Here is a 9,739-nt window from a genome sequence, read left to right on the forward strand (position 1 = left end):
AAGAATTTATTATCATGTAATCCGTGTATTACCATAATAACGGAGATGTTAAATGCACATAAAGATATCTTGGCGCCACGTAGCTCAGCTTAGCCTAAACTTTACACATCTCTTAGCTCAGCTACAGAGATTTTAAATGGCATGTAATAAACAAACAGATTAATTAAATCATGATTATATTTATTTTCGACAGAAAAATCCTACGATTCCTCTTACCGTATGCACGAGCCGCAGTTGGCTTTCGGGAAATGGAAAAAGTTTGGCATCAAATCCATGACATTTTGCGTCAAGCATACATTAGACTGGCTCAGCTGCTGTGTGAACGAGGTGCTTTTTTATGTCTTTTTTTATTTACTCGTGTATTTATTGATGCTTTTGTTTGTGCTCGTCTACTGTGTTCAACATCTAGGTGTAGCGTGTACGACTTTTCCGTCTATGACTAACAACTAACAAGAGTCATTGCAATTTGCAATTCCGCGGCATTTTCGCGTTCCATAGTTGCAGCCAAATCATTATACTGACAATGATCTTACAAGGGCGTTGGAGCTGTTTTGTCACCGTATTATTTATTGCATAATTTATTTGATAAATTAGGGCCGTCTACCGGAAAAGGAATTAATCTTTTACCTCAAACACGATGAAATAGCAGAGCTTATAAAAACCCGATCCGCCAGACTCATCAACAAGTTAGTCAAGTTTACGTAAAAATATCAACCATAATTACCTAGTTACTTTATCATTGATAGTTCCATAATAGTACGTATGAGTTTTACCCATCATATGTATTTGAAAATGCGTACTTGAAACCATATATTGAAAGATTCGTCATGCATACAGTACTTAGTAAATATAATAATTTGCTAATAATTTCATACTTGAATTAGACGTTTCTTTTACTGTTTCAGAGCATTTCGGCTAAGAAAGATGATGCCAGCCCTGATGGCACTGGAGTTCCAAGAGCTTATCACGGGCTATCCAACGCCGGTAAGCTACAATCAGACTACTCACTCATATACAATACGAATACGCTCACGTGCGCACAAGCAAACAAACATACACGCGCCTGTACGCACGCATACACCACCGTGCATGTATATACTCAGACACATACATACTCCACGATCGTACATCTACGTGCATGCAAATCTGCACAAATACGTTCAGTATATAGAACAAAATGTGTATAGGTGATTTCCCATTGGTCCGTAATTCGCAAATTGTTCTCCGCCAAAGCAATCGATAATTGAATCCAATTTTTAAAACTCCCCTAACTTGAATTTTTCAGATCGAAGATGGTGACACGATAGACGTTCCTACAAACAGGGAGCTGAAAGGTGATTCATTGCTGTCGCGTTCAGGATACCACGAACTATATATCTTTTAATGAACAGAACACATTTATTTAACAAGCCACACGATAACACAACAGTTCACACAGAACCGCGATAATGAATCACAAGTCGCTTTCAGTTTGGATTTCTAAAACCTTTCCCGTTGGCTCTAACACTATATTACTTCATATAGTACCGAATAGTATCGTGACATCTCCCTCCTTTTGAGATTATCTGTTACCCAACTGAATGTAGAAGCATTTTCTTAAACATATCTGAGAATTGAATAATACATCATAATAATACAACCGTTTCTTTCTCCCTGGTCACGCAATACTTCACTATGCATTAACTCAATAAACTTCCACAAAGCACTGACCAGTTACTTTAACCACACTACTCGCTACCAATAATCATTTATCCATATCATCCCGAAAACGCAACGGCTTGCGCACTACCCGACCGCTTGTCATGGCCGGGTGAATGTGATTCCACATCCATCTCGTGTGCGTTAATCTTCTGCGAGTCTTAAGTTCGTTCACCAGAAAGATGCACTGTCTCTAACATTGGTGTATCCTGGATTCCACAGGAACTGCCACATCATCACCAAGGCTGACCTTCAGATGTCTTGCGATTTCGGCGCATTGTTGCCGAACCATCGGTAGTCACTATGTATGATCGTGGGGTAGTCCGCTTGACTCACAACCACTCCCGGTGTTTTCCCATCCCTCCTCCTGTCCAACTTTACTCGTACCATGTCTCCAGGTCAGCTCTGAAGAGATTTCACCGAATGACGTCTGTTGTAAGAACCGACGTGAGCTCGTCTTAGCTTCGATATCTGTCATCTTGACACTCTTAAGATCTGGCCATTTAGGATCTAAATTTCAGTACGGGTTGCATTTGGTACGTATCTGCCGTCCCATCATCAGCTGTGCAAGGCATACACCGCCCGTGGCTGCAATTGGTGTAGCTCTATAAGCTCATTAATGCCAGCAAACACATCCTCTTGGCGGAGATTCGTTTCGCTATTTGCACTCCCCGCTCAGCCTCACCAATTAGCCTGTGGAAGTGTGGGCTAGATGTTGTGTGAATGAAATTGTAATCTCACTGCTGGAACAGCCGGAACTCCGCCGATGTGAACTGAGCCCCGTTATCAGAGACGACCTCAGACTCTGGGGATGCCCCCCATCTTGGCGAATAAGCTCTTGAGCTTACCAATGACTTTGTTTCGACGTGATTTCTGGTAAGTACATCACTTCCAAATACCTAGAGTAATAGTCGATCACGACCAAAATATCTCTTTCTTCCCAACTCACACAAGTCCATCCAACCTTTTGCCAGGGTCTAGCTGGCAATGGAGTAGTGATTAATGGTTCCTTCTGTGTAGGTTTAGCAAAACTGGCAGAGTAAACACCTCTTGTGCTATGTATTGCCTATTCCTGGCCACCACACACAGACATTTTGCACGTTCCCGTACACTTAGTGATACCCTGGTACCTTCATGGATCTTGCTCAGTATATCTCTCTCCACTCGGTAGGGATCAAATACGATTTCGATACAGGAGCAGATTTGCACGGCATAGTTCACCTCTAACCGAGTAAGAATGTCTTTACATCCTCTGGCACCGACTGAATCTCTTCGGCCACACCCACCTTTGTGAGTCCAATCGCCCTCTCTGTAGCGTTGCATCGCGTACTGTCGCTCTTGTTTACCGCTCGACGTTTCTGACTGCTATGGGCCTCTGTTTCGTCAGCGCTGTCCACAAACTGCTGAACCTCCAGAACTGTAATCTGGCAACCTCTATGCTTACTAGTGGTGCTCTGAACAGTGTGTCTGCTACCACAAGCTCCTTACCAGGTGCATATTCTGCTCTCGGAAGGCAAATCGCATGAGACCACATCAACTCTGGCACCTCAGCGGCGTTTTGTCTATGTCCTGTTTTATTGATCAGTGGAACCAATGGCTTATGGTCCCCCTGTCACCAGTTTAAACTCGCTCAGTCCATACAGATACTGTGTGAACTTTTCGCATGCCCACACACACGCCAGGCACCCTTTCTCATCTGAGCATATCTAGCCTCAGCATTTGTCAATGTGCGAGAACAGTATGCACAGGTTAAGAGTCTATCTCCCTGTTGTTGCATTAGATCTCCACCCAAACCAATAACTGCTGGCATCTGCACTGACCAAAGTGCTGTTTAACATCATAGAAATGCCAAGACAGGTGCCATTTGACAACCATATCCTTGACCTTCAAAAACGCCCTGCTTTGTGACACTGAAAAGTTGCGTCAGACTTCAGTAATCAGATATCGGCTTTATAACCGTCGACAGCTCTAGCAAATAATCTTCCCCCCAGTAATATGACCATGCCTTAAACCGTCTAACACCTGCTACATCGGCGTGGTGCGGCGATATCCCAGACTGTACTTTTCCTTGGTCTGGGCTATCCCTTCTTCTGAAGTAATGATGACCAAAAGTACGTTAGCTCTGCTGTCGGAACTTGCATTTCTCCCTGTTGAGTTTCAGTAGACTCACGTATCCGATCCAAGAACATTCTTCAGTCGTCGTCATGTTCTTCGAGTGTGTTCCCATACACTAATGTGCATCATATCGCATAGCACTCCCTGCAGCAGCTCCGTCATCTTACTTTGGAACACCTCTGTGCTGATGTAATCCGCGAATGGGACACGGCGGAAACCAGTACCGGCGATTTAATCTCAGAGTCTAGTGGCATTTGATAAAACCCACTCGACGCATCCAACTTCGAAAACACACGTGCTCCTACCAGCTTAGGGATTATATCATCGAAATTGGCAGTATGAATCGCTCGACGACGGACCTTTTTATTAAAATCCACGCAGATGCGTATATTCCCATTACGTTTAACAACAGGAACCATAGGCGGCGCACCAGTCCTGTCCGCTCAGTAACTGGTTCGATGACCCAACGCCTCACCATATATTCCAGCTCTGTCTTGACCTTGGACAGTATCGGAAATGGCACTCTGCGGGCAGTGTTAGTTTGCCCATTCTAGTGATATTTTACCGGGTCGCACTTTAACAAACCAATATACTAACCAACAATGTTCCATCTATTTCGTTTGACCAGTCGCTTCACTAGCCCATTTTGAAATCCACCTGTCGACCTAACAGATTATTAACCTGTGGGCCCGCTAAGTACGACACACGGAAAAGCTGTAACATTTCACCTATTATGGCTTCTCGCATCCACAAACTGGTCCCTTACATTTCAAGTGTTCTCTGGACTGGACAGTAAGGTGTTTGTCGCCTCACATACTCGGTCTGTTCATGCAAGCCCCACTCGACGCTCTCTTGCTGAGCATGACGGTGAAGTCTGCCCCAGTAATCGATTTTGAAATCTAACTCCGATTACGCAATTTTCAGCTTGCCACTGCCATGGTCATCCCCGACCCTGAGTGATTGATCCTAGTGAATAGCCTATCATAAGCTCTCACACGTCGCACACTGTCTTCGCATGTCGTGACGTCCCCATTGTCTGTTTTGTCCGACAGAACAGCTTGGAAATGTCCCATCGCTTTTTACCTTCCTGCAGCGCTTTGTCCTTGCTGCATCTGTCCCCGCATGTCGACCCACACCTGGTACATGATGTACACATACTGTGTTCGGTTACTTGTTCCCAATAGTACTGCCTGCTAATGAATTCCTTCACCGTAGTAACCGCTTTACTCTGCTGCTGAAACTTTTGCTTAAAAGTCGTACCCACTTCCTCGCAGACTCTCCTAGCTCATGGCTCTGACCCGTTACTTGTGCCTCTCACCTCTCTCTGCTGTCTAAGTATTTTGATGCAAATTGCAGGTCAGAATCAGGGGTCATTGTAACTCTCTCTCGACAACTTTTATGTAATGCCACATTAACTAACCTTGTCCTCCGAATGTTCTCCTCTTTGGCACGTGCAACTCACATTCCACTCATGACTGCGTATGAATACATTCGCCGCTCTAGCCCTGTTGTCCTCGCAGGTGGAATTGTGCACGTTTTCGTGAATTATGTTCGCGACGTGGGCACAAAGTGTTCAATCAAATTTTCGTGAGCACCAAAGTCAAAAACCTTTGCTTGTTATATCTTATTTAGTATGAATATTGCTCTGGCGTCTTCCAGAGAGATCAGATAGACAGGCAGCCACTATTGGCACATTCACTATCTTCCATTGTTCAACTTCGGACCGCAATTCTGTATCGTCTGTATCTCTGCCGCTTCACTCGCGGCCCATACTCTGGCCGCGAGAATCAAAGCCTCTTGGAACGGGTTTAGCTTTGCCATAGCGTCCGTCCCCGCGCTTTTTAATGATCACTGTATAGTTTTACTCTGACACCATGTCCGCGTTCAGCGATACACGACACTATATATCTTTTAATGAAAGCAGAACACCTTGCACCTATGGAAACGAATCGTACATCTGGCGTGCATGCAAAATCTGCACAAAAATACGTTCAGTATAATAGGAACAAAACTGTGTAATAGGGTGATTTCCGGCATTGGTCCGTAATCCGACTCGCTTGTTCTGCCGCCAAAGCAATTCGATATAATTGAATCAATTTTTAAAAACTCCGCTAACTGAATTTTCAGATCGAAAGATGGTGACACCGATAACGTTCCCTACAACAGGGGAGCTGAAAGGGTCGCTTCATTTCTGTCGCGTTCAGGATACACGACGAACTATATATCTTTTAATGCAACAGAACACATTTATTTTAAGCAAGCCACACGACTAACACAACCAGTTCACACGAACCGCCGAAATAATGAATCACAAGTCGCGCCTCTCTCCAGTTTGGATTCTAAGAACCTTCCCGGTGGCTCCTAACACTATATTACTCATATAGTACTGAATAGTAATCGTTGACAATTGCTACCATCAATTAATGTTATCAATATTTTCTATTTGAAAGAATTCAAATGTTGATAGCACGTCATTACACCCGGAACTCTCGGCGATAACTTCGATAAAAGCTCAGCATCACTGAACGACATCTTCATTTTCTCGGCGATTCGGCGCTTATTTCTGCGAAAATAAACAGTTTGAAAAAAGCGCTAAGAAAATGACGTGAAAAATTTATAATCCATTATGTGTTTCACTCTAATATCTCGGCTATTTGTCTCTTGTTGCATTTCTAGTCATGCTCCACCTAATCTTATAATATGCTAACTATAAGTGTCACGATAATTGTTATATATAAACTATATATTAAGATATAATGTGAGTCATACGTACGAGAATCAAGCGTGTCCATGTCACCAGTAAATGTGAGCATTCGTTACTTGTAATGCATGCAAAGCTTTTACTTTTACTACACTCCAGGCCGCATCAATAGGGTGCAAAAACTATGTATGCCGAAATTGCCTCTATAATCAATGCACTATTATTAGTATTTGCGGCGGTAACCAAATTTTCCAGACCTGGACTCAGAATGGTGTTCCGTTTCAAGATGTTCACTGTAATTTGGTTCCAGGTATCCCGTCAGTCATGGTGTTTATACGACGAAAAATTAGAAGATTGTGAAAATCTCCTGGATGAGGCAACGCATTGAGGTAACAAACATCTCCTTATAGAAGAGTAAACAATATCCGAAAACAAAAAATACGTCTTTGTCGCAAGTCAATAATCAAATAAGTTCCTGCTCTACTTGACTAATGCCCCAAAAGCCATGTTATAAAAGTGCTAGACCTATATTTGAAGTAAACATCCAGAGATAGTGATAGATAAAAACGCCCGTAACTCATGGTATCCGAAAATAATATCACAGTAGTGACAGCTTTTATAAAATCAGAGGTCCTAAGGAAATGATAATGGATACGGAAAAAATCAAAATGGTACGCAAGATTTCTACTTTCTTGTAGCAAGGAGAGCATCCTGCATCGTCCCTACACGGACATCGGTTGGTCACCTTACTTCCCCCTGGTGTCCGGCTGTGTACTGAGATGGTGGCCTGATGTCTCATGGTTAGTGGATAGATTAATTAACGGACAAAAGAATTAACGATGGATGGATGGATTGGGAGATGGATGGAATGGCTGGATGGATGAATGATTGGATGGATGGATGGATGGATGGATTGGATTGATGGATGGATGGATGGATGGATTGGATGATGGATGGATGGATTTGGATGGATGGATGGATGGATGGATGGATGATGGATGGATGGATGGATGGATGATGGATGATGGATGGATGGAGGATTTGATGGATGATCGGATGGATGGATTGATGGATGGATGGAATGGGATTGGATGGATGGATTGGATCGGAATGGAATTGGATTCGGATGCGATGGATGGATGGATGGATGGATGGATGATGATGGAATAGATGGATGGATGGATGAACTGGGATCGGATGGAAGGATGCTTGTAATAACATGCATGGATTGCCCACATAGATGGGTGGCCATGATGATGGATGGATGGATGATGGCATCCATGGGATGGAGTGGAAGGATGGCATGGAGGATGGATGGATGGATGGATGGATAGATGGATGCGATGGACTGGATGGATTGGATGGATGTATGGATGGATGGATGGATGGAATGGATGGATGGATCGATCGATTGTCTGATGGATGGATGGACGGAGGAGAGGAAGGAAGAGAGAAATGAAATAACTTGATGGCTGGCTAGCTAGCTTGTTGGCTAGATGGATGGATACATGGATGAATAGATACGTTTTTTAACAAGTATTTCTGATGAAAATATGCCCAGTATTGTTATGTTAAAACATTTTTCGTAGTAGTAGGGTGCACTTATTTCAGCTCAATGGAATATACACGCAATACTAAGAAACACGGTAATAATAAACATGCGGTTTCTATATGACTTCCAGGAGCCGTAATTGCAAGAGAGATGGGCTTTCCATGCATCGTCTCTGCAAGAAAGCTACACATATCTTAAAACCAGGTAGCACCCGCTGTATCTACACTTAAATTCAGTAAGTTTTTATTAAGTTCTAAGTTTGGTCAGAATTATAATGATATAAATTATAAATTACCATTGGGTAGATGAATAGATCACGCAGAGTTATAGAGGCAAGAAGGATTTGGCTTGCCATCATACGCGTTTGGTAATTACAACGGTGTGTTTTCTCATTCAACCGAAACTTAACGTGGCAGAAAATTTGACATCTACATTTTGTGTTTTTTAATGCGAATACGAAATGCCCTATTCCGATGAATTCCATGCATCGTCGTATATCCAAATGTTTCGTGACCATCTGTCGTGTTCCTACGCAAATGCATTCATGCGATGTTATAATAATAAAAATACAAGATAATATGCTAACGTCTATACTTTGATAGGTGAGAAGTGATAGCTGATGGAACATTGGGCAACGCCATATCAAAGTATTCCATAATAACGCCAGGAGGAAAGAAGCAACAGTAAAATGAAAATATGCACAGTTCAAAAGTAAATTGAATGATATGTCAATGTTGCTACGCCTGACGCTTGTGTGATACAAATAACATAGAACATAAATACAGTCAAATTCGCCTCTATAATTACTGAATTCGGTGCAATCAACATTTCGTAGTACAGAGTTTTTGCACCCTACAGGAAGGGCCGCTCTGCAATGTATAAACACAGGTCGACTAAATAAAAAATTAATCACAGAATGTATGCTGAATACACTCGCTAACGGCGCGCCCGCGGCGATACACAATGGACGGTAAAACCATGAAAATTAAAGGCACTATTCCGCATAAAAAAGATACAACTCCTCCTGTGAGATATTCCTCGCTCTAATCCCCTAGACGTAGCCCAGATTTGTACTCGACTTCGGTTTTTTAAAAAAAAAAATATGCACGCGGCAACCTATATGCAGACGTATTCTCCTATTTCTTACGGTGAGGGTCTACTGATCCGGAATGCCCGTCATAATAAATCCTGATGCTAGCACCCCCTCCCCGTGCAATTTTAAATGCATCCATTTTCCGCAAAAAAACCTAATCTTTTTTCTTGGGATATTGCGGAATGTCGCGAACCCCATTTAGGGGGTGCAACGTACGGTCTGAGGAAACTGGCATGAATATAACCGAACTGCTCAGTGACGAGAGAAGGGGTTCTGCGGAAACTTGAGGAAGCGCGGCAGGGACAGGTACTGACGGGGCGGTAGACGCACGAAGGAGGCTGCAGCGAGAGACGAGGGACGGCCAAGGAGAACGACGGCCACGGCCGATGAAGTCAGGAGTTTTACACGCTACAGGGTCAGGGCGCTCTCCTAAATTCACTAACACCAGGTTATGATAAAGATTATTACATAAATCCTATCTGAGATACCCGCCCTAACCTCATAAACGCGACTATCTTATCCAGCGAATATACACCCTGGTAAGATATTGCACATTGCGCTTACTCCCCTACGGTAGCCA

At 43.1% G+C, this 9,739-nt stretch overlaps 1 long non-coding RNA gene across 1 annotated transcript; it reads left to right on the top strand.

Annotated features, from left to right (window-relative positions):
- Positions 1-278: 278 nt before the first annotated feature.
- LOC106819206 lies at positions 279-1,355 on the top strand. The gene is made up of 4 exons (XR_001395376.1): positions 279-327; positions 595-686; positions 906-984; positions 1,286-1,355. It is a non-coding gene; the product is annotated as an uncharacterized LOC106819206 (long non-coding RNA).
- The last annotated feature ends 8,384 nt before the right edge of the window (positions 1,356-9,739 follow it).

Source organism: Priapulus caudatus, unplaced genomic scaffold, assembly GCF_000485595.1.
Source record: "Priapulus caudatus unplaced genomic scaffold, Priapulus_caudatus-5.0.1 Scaffold2976, whole genome shotgun sequence".
Lineage (NCBI taxonomy): Eukaryota > Metazoa > Priapulida > Priapulimorpha > Priapulimorphida > Priapulidae > Priapulus > Priapulus caudatus.